A 17,016-nucleotide genomic window follows, 5' to 3' on the forward strand; every position below is an offset into this window, starting at 1 on the left:
AAGCTTACTCAACAAGTCAGTGACAATGAAAGGACCACAACACCGGTGTTTAGTTCCGAGTCCAGAACTCCTCCCATAAAAGCACACAGCCTCCTGGGAAGGGGTGGTAGAGAAGAGGAGAACTCTGCTACGCCAGGATTGATCCAGTGTGGTATGAACAGGGTAGAACTCATCTGGCCTCTGGGACCCACACAGAAAGCATGAGTCTTCATGAAACCAGGGTGCAAACAACCTTATATGGGTGGAAGAAAGCAACAAATGGACAAATCATCTTCCAGACGTTCTCACACATGTATGAGTGTCCTGAGTCATTTATCATTCATTCAACAAATATTAACTGAGAGCCTTCCGTGTGCCACATGCTGTTCTGAAAGGCGTTTGGGGTATGGAAGGCATCTGTCACAATCCCCAGACTCTGCCCTCTCCCTCCTTCCCACTCTCAGTCTGGCTGTCAACAACCAGCAGACATTGGTACCACACAGCTCAGCGAGAGAGATGGGCCAGGAAAGAAGGCAAAAGGTGCCACCCACCTCCTGTCTTTTCAGGAACACCCTCACTTCCTCTGGGAGAATCCAGGGAAAACCTGACCTCACCCTACATCTCCCGCACATTAAAGTCAATCTATACCCCATCCCTTTGGCATATGGCACCCAAAGGCCAAGAAAGATTATCGGGATGTTCCAAAGATTATCTGGATGTTCCAAGGCTGCTCAGACAAATCACCCAGACCTGTTCTTATTCCTTATTCCTTCCTCATCTGCTTTTCTTTGTGACACTATTTTATGTGACTCTGAACTCTTGCTCCACAAGCCAAACTCTGATCCTGCCACTATCCTTTTGGACTTCAAGTTTATTCTGGGTGTTTCTAGTGCATGAGCTTTGATTTTTCCTAAAATGGGATCTGATTTAGCTTTCCTCTGCTTTGCCTTGAATAGGAGCTCCCACATGGCACCCAGACCCACAGGTTAGCCATATTCTGTGTCCCCTCTAGACTAAACCTAAACAGACGATCGGTGTGGGCATATCTTCAAAGTGGCTCACTATGAGAGGAAGGAAAAGCTGGAGTTTAAAAATAGCGTGAAAGCCAATTGACAGGAGAGGTTGCAATTTGTTATTGATAGAGAAGGGCATGAAAGGAGTTTCCATAGGAAGTTTTCTATTCTTTAGAGTTTTCTGATATGAGTGAAGGGAGGTTAAAGGAGAGGGAATAAATTCTGAAAGAGTTTCTGCAGAAAGCCAGAGATAGACATACTGGGGACCGACAGAGGGATGGATGGGTAGTGTTGAAGGTCTGGCAGAAAAGAGCCTACAGTTTATAGGATTCTGGTCCTTGTGTTTGGGTGATTGTCCCCAGTAGCACTCAGCTCCTTGCATGCAGAGAAGGAATGATAAATGCTTGGATTGACCCAAGATTAGGGCAGTGAGAAAACAGAGGGTCAGTGGGGTTGAGTGTGTTGACAAGACAGTGGTTAAAGTGATGGCTCGCTGGAAAGATCGAGAGGAACTAAAGCCAGAAGGCTGAAAGACTTCTAGGAAAAGAAGAACTTGGAGAGCTGTCAGGCACAATAAGGACCAAAAGAGTAGAAGCAGGGGCAAAGAAGTGTGAATAGCCCGAAAGTATCAGGTCATGGTCACAGGGGAATACTAAAGAATAAGGCTTCAACAGATAAAGCAATTTGGGTAAGGACAAGGTCAAGAGTGCGCCTATAGAGAAGGAGCATGGAGGTGAGGGATGGAGTGATGTGCAGATAGAAGAAGGAGGTGGAAATACTGAGAGGCCAGGGTATTGAGTGGGTCCCCATAGATATCAGAGCCTCTCACCCCACCCCCGTAATGGCTAAGAGTGTGTTCCAAGGGACATAAGTTTCAGGCAGCCATTGACAACTATGAGAATTTCATTTATAAGAATTGTGAGAGCAAAGTTGAGGCACTTAGCGAAAAAAAATCTCCATGGTTTCCTTCCCTGCCATCAACACCCAGTTAAGCCTACATCTAAAAACACTGGATCGATATACGAGACTTAGGAGGAGTCCCATTGTTATGTCTCTTATGCTCTGCCCATAAGAGCTCCCTTGAGCTATGCTTAGGTCCCCTCTCTGGTCACCACTTCTCAGCCTGCAGAGGAATGTCATGGTCAGAGTTGGGGTCTGTGGTAGGTTGCAAAAATGGCCGCAAATTATTCTTCCTCTATTTCCTCTATTTTGAAATGTGACTTGCAGCATCTCCCATCAAAAGTCTTTTTCCTAACCCTTGAATCTCAGAAGGTTTTGTGACTTGACCAAAAGGATATGGTAGAAGAGACATTGTATGAATTCTGAACCTAGAACAGTAGAGGCCTTGCATGCTTCTTTCCAACTTGAGCAGCCACGTGAACAAGTCCAGAGTACCTTGCTAGTTGATGAGAGACATATAGCCCATTTGCCACTGCTCCCAACTGACAGTCAGCCAACGTCCAGAAGCAGAACTATCAGCCATATGAGTGATGCCATCCTGGGTCATCCAGCCCATAGCTAAGCCTCTAACTGAAGGCAGACACATGAAGAAGCTTAGCCTATATCAGTGAAACCAGGTGCAGATCAGCAGAACCACCCAGCCAGTCCAGGTACTCATGAGCAATAATAAGTGGTTGCTATTTTAAGTCACTAATTTGGAGGAGTGTCTTAGTCAGCTTGAGCTGCTATAACAAAAGACCATAGACTGGGTGGCTCAAACAACAAACTCCTATTTCTCACAGTTCTGGAAGCTGGGAAGTCCAAAATCAAAGTGCTGGCTGATTTGGTTCCTGATGAGAAATCTCTTTCTGGTTTGTACATGGCTGCCTTCTTGTTGTAACCTCACAAGTGGGAGAGATAGAGAGATCGTCTCTTTTGTGACTCTTCTTATTAGGGCACTAATCTCTCATGAGGGCTCCACTCTCATGACCTCATTATCTCCCAAAGGTGTTACCTCCAAATGCCATTACATTGGGCACATTGGTCTTCAACATGTGAATTTGGAGGAGACACAAACATTCAGTCCATTGCAGGGAGAGTTGGTTTGTTATGCAGCAAAGGCTAGCTGATACAGGGTGGCATGGAGAATAGATAAGAGATGCATTGTCCTAAGTAATAAAAAGATTATGTGATAATCACAGTATCTGACTCATCACAGGGCCACTTCTCTTCAGCTAGAGGTACCCTCTTCTCCCTTCCTCCAGGTTGGTGCAGCCCCACACAAAGCTGTGTGGCTTGCTAAAGAGTGTGGATGGAACGTTAAACCCCACCTGCCCCCTCAGCCAGACACCCTTGTACAGGGCACCCCTCACCCTACTGTAAGCATCCCCCTTGCGTGCCATCCCAGTGTCTGATATCACCCCCTCTAGGCAGCAAGTGTTGTGCTATGTAAATCCCCCAACACAGGCAACTGGACAAGACTTTGGTATCTGACCGGGAGCTGGAAAATCAGATTCTTGTGTTTGGAAATCTGGATTATAAAATATGGAGAAAAATCACTTAGTAGCAGGGGCAAAAAAGTAAAAAGATGCATCCAGAAAGGACTTGCAGTTGAGTATGTGGTCAGGAGTCCTGAAGGGCCATTGAGGGTTAAGGCAAGCGGAAATTGACAAAGTATGAGTGAAAAGGAGCTGGAAACTCAGCAGGCATACAGAGGGTGTGTGGGAGAGGAGGGGCAGACCCGCAGGGTTAGTGACAGAGAATGGCAGTGAGGAATATGAAGACCAGCCACAAAAGATCTGGAACCTTCCAGCCCAGGCTCATGACACCTTGCATCGTTAGGGTCCTGTCCTTGAGTTGCTGGAAGATGCAGATTCCCTGTTTTTTTGCCTCCCTTCCTTGGGATGCTCTGTTCCTTGTCCACCAAAGACCCCTGAGTAAGACAGAAGGTTATCCTCCACCACTTGAGGCCTCAGAGCCAAAGTTAAGTGGACCCCCCACCACCACTATTCATCTGTTACCTTCTTTCTGGTCCTGGCTTGGGAGCCAGTGTGGGGTTCCAGCGGTGGGATGACAACAGCCGGTTATCTGCTTCTCTGGGCCCCATTCTTCAGGGCACCATGGGGGACATATAGAGTTGTGCCTAGGGAAGGGGCCCCTGAGAACAGGTTCAGGGCCCACGACCCAATCGTGCTGCAGGGCTAGGAGATGGGGTGGAACGGATGGACAGGGGAAAGCTGCCTAGAAGCAGCTTTAACCTGAGAACTGGGGCCGAGCTATGGCCGCAGAGCTAGCTACACAGGGGTGGGCTGCCCCCAAATGGGGGTTTCCTGAGGGCCTGTGGCTAATCCTGACCCCACCCAGGCCCACAGTAGCCTAAGCGCCTGGCGGAGCAGGTAGGTCTGACCCCTGGGAAAGAGAGAAGGGACATGCCATCATCGGGTCCAGCACCCCTGGACAAGCTTCCCCTTAGCAGCTCACCAGGGTGGTTGGTGACTCTTCAGCAAGATAGAGGACCCCTTATCTGGTCATCCAGCTCTTTGACAAGAGGAACAGTGCTCCTCTTCCTGCTCTCTAGCCTGCAAAGTTGTCAGCTGGTGATCCCAGAAACTGTTGCTTTGGTTCCCATACTCACAGTGCCATCTGCTGGGAGGACGGAGGAGTGATCCGGGGGCTGCCCTGCATTTGGGCCCAAGCCAGAGGTCCCATCCAAGGAAAGCCCCTCTCTCCTGCCAGTCCCAGCCAGAAGGTCCCAGTCTCCCTCTCTTCCTCTGACCTCCCAAATCCTCTCTCATACCCCCTCTGGGTACCCATCCCTCTCTGTCTTGCGTTCCTCACCTCCAACTCTCTACCTTATATAGTTGCTCCCTGAGGATGGATTCCGTCCCGAGCATGGAGGTACAGGCACAGAGCAGGAGATTTGGGGCACGTGGCCCCTCCAGCAGAAGATGATGCCTGTCCCCTCTGTTATGCCAGACAAGGCCAGGCAAGGGAGAGAGGGACACAGGGCTCAACCTGTCATAGGTCTGGAGGGGAGGTTATATGGATATGCTGCTTCCAGTCAGCCCAAGGGCTGCCAGCCCACAGGTCAAGGCCCATTCCAGAGCTAGCTGCACCTGAAGCCGGGAGGGGAGGGGCAGGGTGGGGTGTGCCCCTGCTTGTGAACTCTGCAAGGAAGTCAGGGGAGTCAGAGCCACGTAGCAGAGCAGGGAAGAGACCTCTGAGACCTCCCACCACAACCCTCACTTTATGGACGGGAAAACTGAGGCCCAGAAATAGGGTGCATCACACTGAGCTTTCAGATAAGAGGAACTATGAAAGCACATTCTTGAAGGACTCAGAGGACATCTAGTCTAATCCTTTCACTTATGGATGGGGAAAGCAAGGCCTGGAGGGTAGCAGGAGGGAGAGATGCTGACCTGTTCCAGGTTGTGATGCTAGTTAGTATCTGTCCTGTGCTTTTTCTGTGCACCAGCCTGCCCCAGTTTGAAGAGGTCAGCTCCTAATGTAGGATCTGCTTGAAGGCAGGAGGGATCTAGGAGAGGAGATGGGCAGGGAGGCCGCCTAGCCTTCTGGTAAGGAAGAATGCTGAGGCAGCAGTCACCGACTGCCCTGTCCTGCTGTGAGTTCTTACCATTTCCCTTGCTGCTCAGAGCAAGGCCAAGGTAGGAGGCTTATTTTTTCCTGCACTTTTATTTATTCATCTTTTATTCATTCCCATTATGTCAGTGTATATTGTTTACATTGTAAATCATATGTATTCCCACACTCCCTCTTAACGAAAAGGCCCAAGAATACAGATTGTTGAAAAGCTGTAAAAAAGGTGGCAGCTGCAGCACATCTCCATCCCCCTTGGGGCCTCCCAGCGGGGCTGCAGAAAGTCCTCATTATACCAAGCTGAGGGCTGAGACCACCTAGACCTCCCCAAGCACCCACTCAGTGCAACATGCTCCCAATAGAGAGAACATGAGAAGGAGGAGGAATGAGAGTGGATGGGGGTCTGCAGGGAAACCTGAGGATGGCATATTCCCCACGCCTCCTTCCTGAGCTGACCAGGTAGGGCTGGATTGGGGTACCAGCTGCCTGAAGCCATCTGAAGGAGTGAGCCAAATCCAACACAGTCTACAGGAAAGCTTCAAGTCAACATAGAGATGGATTGGAAATGCCAAAATCAAAGGAGAAGAAGCAGATTTGTGAAGAAGAGATGGAGCCAAGAATTAATAACCTACCAGGGCATTCGAACAGCAGCAAGTCAGGAACAGAAGCAGCAAGCCCAGGAGGGGCTTGGTGGACAATAGCAGTTTGCATTTATAAACTGACTGAAGTGGGGTAGCAAGGCCTAGAGTTCTGGCCAGACTGGGATTTGAAGAACTAGGCTGAGCAGATGGATCCTGCAGCTGTGAGACTGAGCAAATGGAAACTGTTACACATGTCTCTGAGCAGTAAAAAAAAAAGAAGCATTGGGGCTTCCCTGGTGGCACAGTGGTTGAGAGTCCGCCTGCTGATGCAGGGGACGCGGGTTCGTGCCCCGGTCCAGGAAGATCCCACATGCCGCGGAGCAGCTGGGCCCGTGAGCCATGGCCACTGAGCCAGCACGTCCAGAGCCTGTGCTCTGCAACGGGAGAGGCCACAACAGTGAGAGGCCTGCCTACTGCAAAAAAAAAAAAAAAAAAATCATTTTTTTAACATCTTTATTGGAGTATAATTGCTCTACATTGTTGTGTTAGTCTCTGCTGTACAACAAAGTGAATCAGCTATATGTATACGTATATCCCCATCTCGCCTCCCTCTTGCGTCTCCCTCCCACCCTCTTTATCCCACCCCTCTAGGTGGTCACAAAGCCCTGAGCTGATCTCCCTGTGCTATGCAGCTGCTTCCCACTAGCTATCTATTTTACATTTGGTAGCGTGGATATGTCCATGCCACTCTCTCACTTCATCGCAGCTTACCCTTCTCCCTCCCTGTGTCCTCAAGTGCATTCTCTACGTCTGCATCTTTATTCCTGTCCTGCCCCTAGGTTCTTCAGAACCAATTTTTTTTCTTAGATTCCATATATATGTGTTAGCATACGGTATTTGCTTTTCTCTTTCTGACTTACTTCACTCTGTATGACAGACTCTAGGTTCATCCACCTCACTACAAATAACCCAATTTCGTTTCTTTTTATGGCTGAATAATATTCCATTGTATATCTGTGCCACATCTTCTTGATCCATTCATCTGTCGATGGACACTTAGGTTGCTTCCATGTCCTGGCTATTGTAAATAGAGCTGCAATGAACATTGTGATACAAGACTCTTTTTTTTTTTAACATCTTTATTTGAGTATAACTGTTTTACAATAGTGTGTTAGTTTGTCCTTTACAACAAAGTGAATCAGTTATACATATACATATGTTCCCATATCTCTTCCCTCTTGCATCACCCTCCCTATCCCATCCCTCTAGGTGGTCACAAAGCACAGAGGTGATCTCCCTGTGCTATGCGGCATCTTCCCACTAGCTATCTTATTTACGTTTGGTAGTGTGTATATGTCCCTGCCACTCTCTCACTTCGTCACAGCTTACCCTTCCCCCTCCCCATATCCTCAAGTCCATGCTCTAGTAGGTCTGTGTTTTATTCCCGTCCTACCACTAATCTCTTCATGACATTTTTTTTCTTAGATTCCATATATATGTGTTAGCATACGGTATTTGTTTTTCTCCTTCTGACTTACTTCACTCTGTATGACAGACTCCAGGTCCATCCACCTCATTATAAATAACTCAGTTTCATTTCTTTTTATGGCTGAGTAATATTCCATTGTATATATGTGCCACATCTTCTTTATCCATTCATCTGTTGATGGACACTTAGGTTGCTTCCATGTCCTGGCTATCGTAAATAGAGCTGCAATAAACATTTTGGTACATGACTCTTTTTGAATTATGGTTTTCTCAGGGTATATGCCCAGTAGTGGGATTGCAGGGTCATATGGTAGTTCTATTTGTAGCTTTTTAAAGAACCTCCATACTGTTCTCCATAGTGGCTGTATCAATTTACATTCCCACCAGCAGTGCAAGAGTGTTCCCTTTTCTCCACACCCTCTCCAGCGTTTATTGTTTCTAGAGTTTTTGATGATGGCCAATCTGACCGGTGTGAGATGACATCTCATTGTAGTTTTGATTTGCATTTCTCTAATGATTAATGATGTTGAGCATTCTTTCATTTGTTTGTTGGCAATCTGTATTTCTTCTGTGGAGAAATGTCTATTTAGTTCTTCTGCCCATTTTTGGATTCGGTTGTTTGTTTTTTTGTTATTGAACTGCATGAGTTGCTTGTAAATTTTGGATATTTGTGTGTGGTGTTAGGGAGTGTTCTAATTTCATACTTTTACAAGTAGCTGTCCAGTTTTCCCAGCACCACTTATTGAAGGGGCTGTCTTTTCTCCACTGTATATCCTTCCCTCCTTTATCAAAGATAAGGTGACTATATGTGTGTGGGTTTATCTCTGGGCTTTCTATCCTGTTCCATTGATCTATATTTCTGTTTTTGTGCCAGTACCATACTGTCTTGATTACTGTAGCCTTGTAGTATAGTCTGAAGTCAGGGAGTCTGATTCCTCCAGCTCCATTTTTCATTCTCAAGATTGCTTTGGCTATTCGGGGTCTTTTGTGTTTCCATACAAATTGTGAAATTTTTTGTTCTAGTTCTGTAAAAAATGCCAGTGGTAATTTGATAGGGATTGCATTGAATCTGTAGATTCCTTTGGGTAGTATAGTCATTTTCACAATGTTGATTCTTCCAATCCAAGAACATGGTATATTTCTCAACCTATTTGTATCATCTTTAATTTCTTTCATCAGTGTCTTGTAGTTTTCTGCATACAAGTCTTTTGTCTCCTTAGGTAGGTTTATTCCTAGGTATTTTATTCTCCTTGTTGCAATGGTAAATGGGAGTGTTTTCTTAATTTCACTCTCAGATTTTTCATCATTAGTGTATAAGAATGCCAGAGATTTCTGTGCATTAATTTTGTATCCTGCAACTTTACCAAATTCATTGATTAGCTCTAGTAGTTTTCTGGTAGCATCCTTAGGATTCTCTATGTATAGTATCATGTCATCTGCAAACAGTGACAGCTTTACTTCTTCTTTTCTGACTTGGATTCCTTTTATTTCTTTTTTTTCTCTTATTGCTGTGGCTAGAACTTCCAAAACTAGGTTGAATAAGAGTGGTGAGAGTGGGCAACCTTGTCTTGTTCCTGATCTTAGTGGAAATGGTTTCAGTTTTTCACCATTGAGAACGATGCTGGCTGTGGGTTTGTCATATATGGCCTTTATTATGTTGAGGAAAGTTCCCTCTATGCCTACTTCCTGCAGGGTTTTTATCATAAATGGGTGTTGAATTTTGTTAAAAGCTTTCTCTGTGTCTATTGAGATGATCATATGGTTTTTCTCCTTCAGTTTGTTGATATGGTGTATCACGTTGATTGATTTGTGTATATTGAAGAATCCTTGCATTCCTGGAATAAACCCCACTTGATCATGGTGTATGATCCTTTTAATGTGCTGTTGGATTCTGTTTGCTAGTATTTTGTTGAGGATTTTTGCATCCATGTTCATCAGTGATATTGGCCTATAGTTTTCTTTCTTTGTGACGTCTTTGTCTGGTTTTGGTATCAGGGTGACAGTGGCCTCATAGAATGAGTTTGGGAGCGTTCCTCCCTCTGCTATCTTTTGGAAGAGTTTGAGAAGGATAGGTATTAGCTATTCTCTAAATGTTTGATAGAATTCGCCTGTGAAGCCATCTGGCCCTGGGCTTTTGTTTGTTGGAAGATTTTTAATCACAGTTTCAATTTCAGTGCTTGTGGTTGGTCTGTTCATATTTTCTATTTCCTCCTGGTTCAGTCTCGGCAGGTTGTGCATTTCTAAGAATTTGTCCATTTCTTCCACGTTGTCCATTTTATTGGCATAGAGTTGCTTGTAGTAATCTCTAATAATCTTTTGTATTTCTGCAATGTCAGTTGTTACATCTCTTTTTTCATTTCTAATTCTGTTGATTTGAATCTTCTCCCTTTTTTTCTTGATGAGTCTGGCTAATGGTTTATCAATTTTATTTATCTTCTCAAAGAACCAGCTTTTAGTTTTATTGATGTTTGCTATTGTTTCCTTCATTTCTTTTTCATTTATTTCTGATCTGATGTTTATGATTTCTTTCCTTCTGCTAAATTTGCGGGTTTTTTTGTTCTTCTTTCTCTAAGTGCTTTAGGTGCAAAGTTAGGTTGTTTATTCGAGATGTTTCCTGTTTCTTAAGGTGTGATTGTATTGTTATAAACTTGCCTCTTACAACTGCTTTTGCTGTATCCCATAGGTTTTGGGTCGTCGTGTCTCCATTGTCATTTGTTTCTAAGTAGTTTTTTATTTCCTCTTTGATTTCTTCAGTGATCATTTCGTTATTAAGTAGTGTATTGTTTTGCCTCCATGTGTTTGTATTTTTTACAGATCTTTTCCTGTAATTGATATCTAGTCTCATAGCGTTGTGGTCAGAAAAGATACTTGTTACGATTTCAATTTTCTTAAATTTGCCAAGGCTAGATTTGTGACCCAATATATGATCTATCCTGGAGAATGTTCCATGAACACTTGAGAAAAATGTGTATTCTGTTGTTTTTGGATGGAATGTCCTATAAATATCAATTAAGTCCATCTTGTGTAATGTATCATTTAAAGCTTGTGTTTCCTTATTTATTTTCATTTTGGATGATCTGTCCATTGGTGAAAGTGGGGTGTTAAAGTCTCCTACTATGATTGTGTTACTGTTGATTTCTCCTTTTGTGGCTGTTAGTATTTGCCTTATGTATTGAGTTGCTCCTATGTTGGATGCATAAATATTTACAATTGTTATATCTTCTTCATGGATCGATCCCTTGATCATTATGTAATGTCCTTCTTTGTCTCTTGTAACAGTTTTTATTTTAAAGTCTATTTTGTCTGATATGAGAATTGCTACTCCAGCTTTCTTCTGATTTCCATTTTCATGGAATATCTTTTTCCATCCCCTCACTTTCAGTCTGTATGTGTCCCTAGGTCTGAAGTGGGTCTCTTGTAGACAGCATATATATGGGTCTTGTTTTTGTATCCATTCAGCCAGTCTGTGTCTTTTGGTGGGAGAATTTAATCCATTTAGGTAATTATCGATATGTATGTTTCTATTACCATTTACTTAATTGTTTCAGGTTGTTCTTGTAGGTCTTTTCCCTTCTCTTGTGTTTCTTGCCTAGAGAAGTTCCTTTAGCATTTGTTGTAAAGCTGGTTTGGTGGTGCTGAACTCTCTCAGCTTTTGCTTGTCTGTAAAGGTTTTACTTTCTCCATCAACTCTGAATGAGATCCTTGCTGGGTAGAGTAATCTTGGTTGTAGGTTTTTCCCTTTTATCACTTTGAATATGTCCTGCCACTCCCTTCTGGCTTGCAGAGTTTCTGCTGTAAGATCAGCTGTTAACCTTATGGGGATTCCCTTGTATATCATTTGTTGCTTTTCCCTTGCTGCTTTTAATATTTTTTCTTTGTATTTAATTTTTGATAGTTTGATTAATATGCATCTTGGCGTGTTTCTCTTTGGGTTTGTCCTGTATGGTACTCTTCTGTGCTTCCTGGACTTGATTGACTATTTCCTTTCCCATGTTAGGGAAGTTTTCAACTATATCTCTTCAAATATTTTCTCAGACCCTTTCTTTTTCTATTCCTCTTCTGGGACCCCTATAATTCGAATGTTGGTGTGTTTAATCTTTTCCCAGAGTTCTTTGAGACTGTCCTCAATTCTTTTCTTTCTTTTTTCCTTATTCTGCTCCCTGGCAGTTATTTCCACCATTTTATCTTCCAGCTCACTTATCCATTATTCTGCCTCAGTTATTCTGTTATTGATTCCTTCTAGAGTATTTTTAATTTCAGTAATTGTGTTGTCCATCACTATTTGTTTGCTCTTTAGTTCTTCTAGATCCTTGTTAAATGTTTCTTGTATTTTCTCCATCCTGTTTCCAAGATTTTGGATCATCTTTACTATCATTGTTCTGAATTGTTTTTTAGGTAGGTTGCCTATTCCATCTTCATTTATTTGGTCTTTTAGGTTTTTACCTTGCTCCTTCGTCTATAACATTTTTTTTGTCGTTTCTTTTTTTTTTTTTTTTTTTTTTTTTTTTTTTTGATGGGTAGTGCTGTATTCTTGTCTTACTGGTTGGGTTGTTTGGCCTGAGATGTCCAGCACTGGAGTGTGCAGGCAGTTGGATAGAGCTGGGTCTTTGTGCTGAGATGAGGACCTCCAGGAGGCCTCACTCCGATTGATATTCCCTGGGGTCTGAGGTTCTCTGTTAGCCCAGAGGTTTGGACTCAGAACTTCCACCACAGGAGCTCAGGCCCAACCTCCGGCTTCTGAACCAAGATCGTGCAATCTTTGTGGTGTGGTTAAAAAAAAAAAAGGAAGAAAGAAAGAAAAAAGTGAGCTGTACAATATCAAAGAATAAAAAGCAAAATAAAATTAGGAAGATAAAAAATATATTAGGAAAAATAAAACTATAATTGAAACAACTGCAACAAGGTAAAATAAAACCACAACATAAAAAAGAAAAAAAAAGGGGTGGGGGAGGAAACAAGCCAAAAGGAGAGAACAATAACAAAGTATAAAGAATAAAATAAAATTAGAAAAATAAAAGATTTATTAGGAAAACTAAAAATATAAAAGAATTAACAACAATGAATCAACCAGGTAAAACAGAACACCAATCTAAAAGAGGAAAAAAAGCCTTGGCTATGGGGGCGGAGTTTAGGCAGTGGTGGAACTTAGGCAGAGGTGGGGTTTAAGGTGGGGCAGGACCTAGACGGGTGGGGGGGTTACAGTTTGAGCGTGGGGTGGGGCCTCTGCTTAGGACCTGTGTAGAAGGAGAAAGGCAGAATGTTGGAAGGAGGGCCTGTGGAGTGTAGAGTTCTGGAGTTTGGAGGTAGGGCCCTGAGTGAGGGCGTGTGGGTGAGTTTTAGGCCCAGCTCGTTGGAGGGGGTCTCCAAGTGTAGAGCTAGGGCCCTGGGTGGGGGTGTAGGGGTAGGGTTTGGGCTCTGCACAGCAGGAGGGAGGCTCCGAGGGCAGAAGATTAGGCCTAGGAGCCCAACAGTCTTCCCGGTGCCTAAGTAGACAGGGAAAGCACTGGCCCCCATTCCCTTCCATTCCTTCACACCCCTCCCCCACCATCTCCCCCAGGGTCTCCCCCATCCCTGCTGGACACCTAACCATGGGTGGGTCCCACTGGGTGTAGGAACTCCTCCTCTCCCCCAGCTGCCCCTCGGGGTGCTGGTCCTGGAGGTCTGGCCTTTATTTTGCTCCCCCTTCCCTCCCTCCCACTCCCTCAGGACCTATGCAGCTGGAGGGGGCCTAGGTGGGCAGAGGATCAGGCCCAGGATCTCAGCAGGTTCCTGGGGGCCCAAGTGGTCAGGGGAAACCTGGCCACGCTCCCTTTTGATCCTCTGCCCTCCCAGTGGTTCCCCAATTTTCCCCTTTGGGCGTGGGATCCCTTCCCCTCCCCCAGCCACCCCTCAGGGGCGCCAGTCCCGTCCTGCCTTCACTTCTCCTCCCCTTCACTCCCCCCACACCCCACATCCTACCCAGTTGCTGGGAGTTCCTGCCGTTCCCTTAGATGTCCATTGTCCCCCACGCGTGCCTGGTAGGTGCCTAGTTGTAAGGAGACATGCATTCTGCATCCTCCTACTACACCATCTTGACTCCAAGAATCATTATTTTAATTGCATATCAAAACCTTTGAATATGTCTGAAGCTATACTCAGAGGAAGAGTCATAGCCTCAAATATATTGTTAGACAAGGTAAGTAACTGATATCTAGCATGATAGGCAAACCCCCAAATTGCAGTGGCTTAGCACAATAAAGGTTATTTCTTGTTCATGCTACATGCCTGTTTCAGTCACTTAGGGATGCAGGCTTTTACAGGATCTTTTGCCTTATAGCTGGGTCATCTAAAATACAAGGCCTACAAGACTGTGGTAGAAGTGTAAGGAAGATGAGGGAGAAAACATATTGGTTCTTAACTATCTCAGTCCAGACTAAACATACATCACTTCTGCTCACAGTCCATTGGCTAGAGCTGCTAATCATATGGCTGAAACAATGTCACGGGACTCTGATATGTAGGGGAATAGCACACATGTATCCAGTGAGCACTGTCTCAGCCACACATTAAACATTAAACAAGAAACAATTAAAATAAATGACTAAGCATCCAACTAAAAACAGTAGAAAAAAATCATCCTAAGAAAAGTAGCAAGAAGAAATTAATAATAAAAGTAGAAATTAATTTATTAAGAACAATTTATTAATTAACTGCCCAACTGATGAAAAGACTAAAATAAAATAGTTAATCAGATTTAAAAAGAAGCAAAGAAGCACAAGTACACAAAACAGGGAAATAATCACAAATATGTAGATAATTAAAATAAATATAATTTTTAAATGTCACAATTATATGCTAATATATATTTTAAACTGTGAAATTATTTCTAGAAACTGTTACTACAAAAATTGACTAGAGATATGTTAATAATCATGGAAGGTATTGAGAAAATTCTCAAAAAGGATTCTCCTGTGTGTATATACACACATGCATATACACACACAGTTTCACAAGCGAATTTTTTCTGACCTCTGAGGAACAAATAATCTGGAGTTGAACTGTTCCAGTGCATAAAAAGGAAAGGAAAGCTCCAGGTTATTTGTAACAAAGCTAGAAAATTATTGATAGCAAAACTGGACACAGAAAAAAAAAACTATAGATTAATCTCACTTTTGAATGACAAAGCAAAAATCTTAAATAAAATATTAGCAAATAGAACTTAGCAGATATTACATGATTATCAAGTGAAATTCATGCCAAAAATGCAAGGGTGACTTTAAATTTAATTTACCATATTAATACATCCAGATGTATGTTCTCAAACTAAAAGTTAGCATCATTTTTAATGTTGCTTACTGTCTCAACAATAGGATAATTTCTGTCACATTAAAAATAAGCTTTCTGCTCATGGACACCACCAAGTAAGCATCATTGACGTCTCCCCCACCACCTCCACTGCCGTCATGTCTAAGTCAGAGTCACCCAAGAGCCCGAACAACTGCGGAAGCTCTTCATCGGAGGCTTGAGCTTTGAAACAACCGATGAGAGTCTGAGGAGCCATTTTGAGCAGTGGAGAATGCTCACAGATTGTGTGGTAATGAGGAATCCAAACACCAAACGCTCCAGAGGCTTCGGGTTTGTTACATATGCCACTGTGGAGGAGGTGGGTGCGGCCATGAAGGCAAGGCCACACGAGGTGGATGCAAGAGTTGTGGAACCAAAGAGGGCCGTCTCAAGAGAAGATTCTCAAAGACCTGGTGCCCACTTCACTGTGAAAAAGATTTTTGTTGGTGGCATTAAAGAAGACACTGAAGAACATCATCTAAGAGATTATTTTGAACAGTATGGGAAAATTGAAGTGATTGAAATCATGACTGATGGAGGCAGTGGCAAAAAGAGAGGCTTTGCTTTCGTAACCTTTGATGACCATGACTCTGTAGACAAGATTGTCATTCAGAAATACCACACTGTGGATGACCATGACTCTGTAGACAAGATTGTCATTCAGAAATACCACACTGTGAATGGCCACAACTGTGAAGTAAGGAAAGCCCTATCTAAGCAAGAGATGGCTAGTGCCTCATCCAGCCAAAGAGGTCGAAGTGGTTCTGGAAACTGGTGGTGGTCGTGGAGGTGGTTTTGGTGGGAATGACAACTTTGGTCGTAGAGGAAACTTCAGTGGTCGAGGTGGCTTTGGTGGCAGCCGCGGTGGCGGTGGCTATGGTGGCAGTGGGGATGGCTATAATGGATTTGGTAATGATGGAAGCAATTTTGGAGGTGGTGGAAGCTACAATGATTTTGGCAGTTACAACAATCAATCTTCAAATTTTGGACCCATGAAAGGAGGAAACTTTGGAGGCAGAAGTTCTGGCCCCTATGGTGGTGGAGGCCAATACTTTGCCAAACCCCGAAACCAAGGTGGCTATGGTGGTTCCAGCAGCAGCAGTAGCTATGGCAGTCAGTGGCAGAAGGTTTTGATTACTGCCAGGAAACAAAGCTTAGCAGGAGAGGAGAGCCAGAGAAGTGACAGGGAAGCTACAGGTTACAACAGATTTGTGAACTCAGCCAAGCACAGTGGTGGCAGGGCCTAGCTGCTACAAAGAAGACATATTTTAGACAATACTGATGTGTATGGGCAAAAAAACTCGAGGACTGTTTATGTGACTAATTGTATAACAGATTATTTTAGTTTCTGTTCTGTGGAAAGTGTAAAGCATTCCAACAAAGGGTTTTAATGTAGATTTTTTTTTTTTTTGCACCCATGCTGTTGATTGCTAAATGTAATAGTCTGATCATGCCGCTGAATAAATGTGTCTTTTTAAAAAATAATAATAATAATAATAAGATCAGAATATACTCTAACACTACTGTTCTTTTTTCACAACAAATGATTTTATTCAACTGTGGAAAACAAACAAACAAAAAACCAAAATTAATGAACAAACCAAACCAAACCGAACTAAACCAAACACAGATACAGAGAACAAAGTAATGGTTACCAGAGAGAAAGAGGCAGGGAGAGAGCCAAATGGGTCAAGATGATCAACTGTTTGAGAATGGATGGAAACTAAATTTTTGGTGGTGAGCATGCTGCAGTGTACAGAGAAGTAGAAACATAATGCTGTACACATGAAACATACAATGTTATAAACCAATGTTACCTCAATAAAAATATCTTAAAAAAAGAGTAAATAAATATTGATATAAGCTAAAAGGCACATATCAGAATCACCTTTGGAACTTTCTCCTATTTTAAGATGGACCTGCTCAGTCCTTCACATGTTCTATTATTTGAAGAAAATAGTAGGGCAGATGTGAAAAAAGTGTACATAGAATAGAGTAGTGTCCATTACAGTATTATTTACAAGCTTGAAAGAGTTGATATAAAGCTTTTTTTGATTGAAGTGGAAAGATATTTATGATGCATTGTAAAAAAAGAA

At 43.2% G+C, this 17,016-nt stretch overlaps 1 pseudogene; it reads left to right on the forward strand.

The window, feature by feature from the left end:
* The first annotated feature begins 15,039 nt into the window (after positions 1-15,039).
* On the forward strand, positions 15,040-16,374 carry LOC131760219 (heterogeneous nuclear ribonucleoprotein A1-like; annotated as a pseudogene).
* Positions 16,375-17,016: the final 642 nt, after the last annotated feature.

Source organism: Kogia breviceps, chromosome 7, assembly GCF_026419965.1.
Source record: "Kogia breviceps isolate mKogBre1 chromosome 7, mKogBre1 haplotype 1, whole genome shotgun sequence".
In the NCBI taxonomy this organism is placed as follows: Eukaryota; Metazoa; Chordata; class Mammalia; order Artiodactyla; family Physeteridae; genus Kogia; species Kogia breviceps.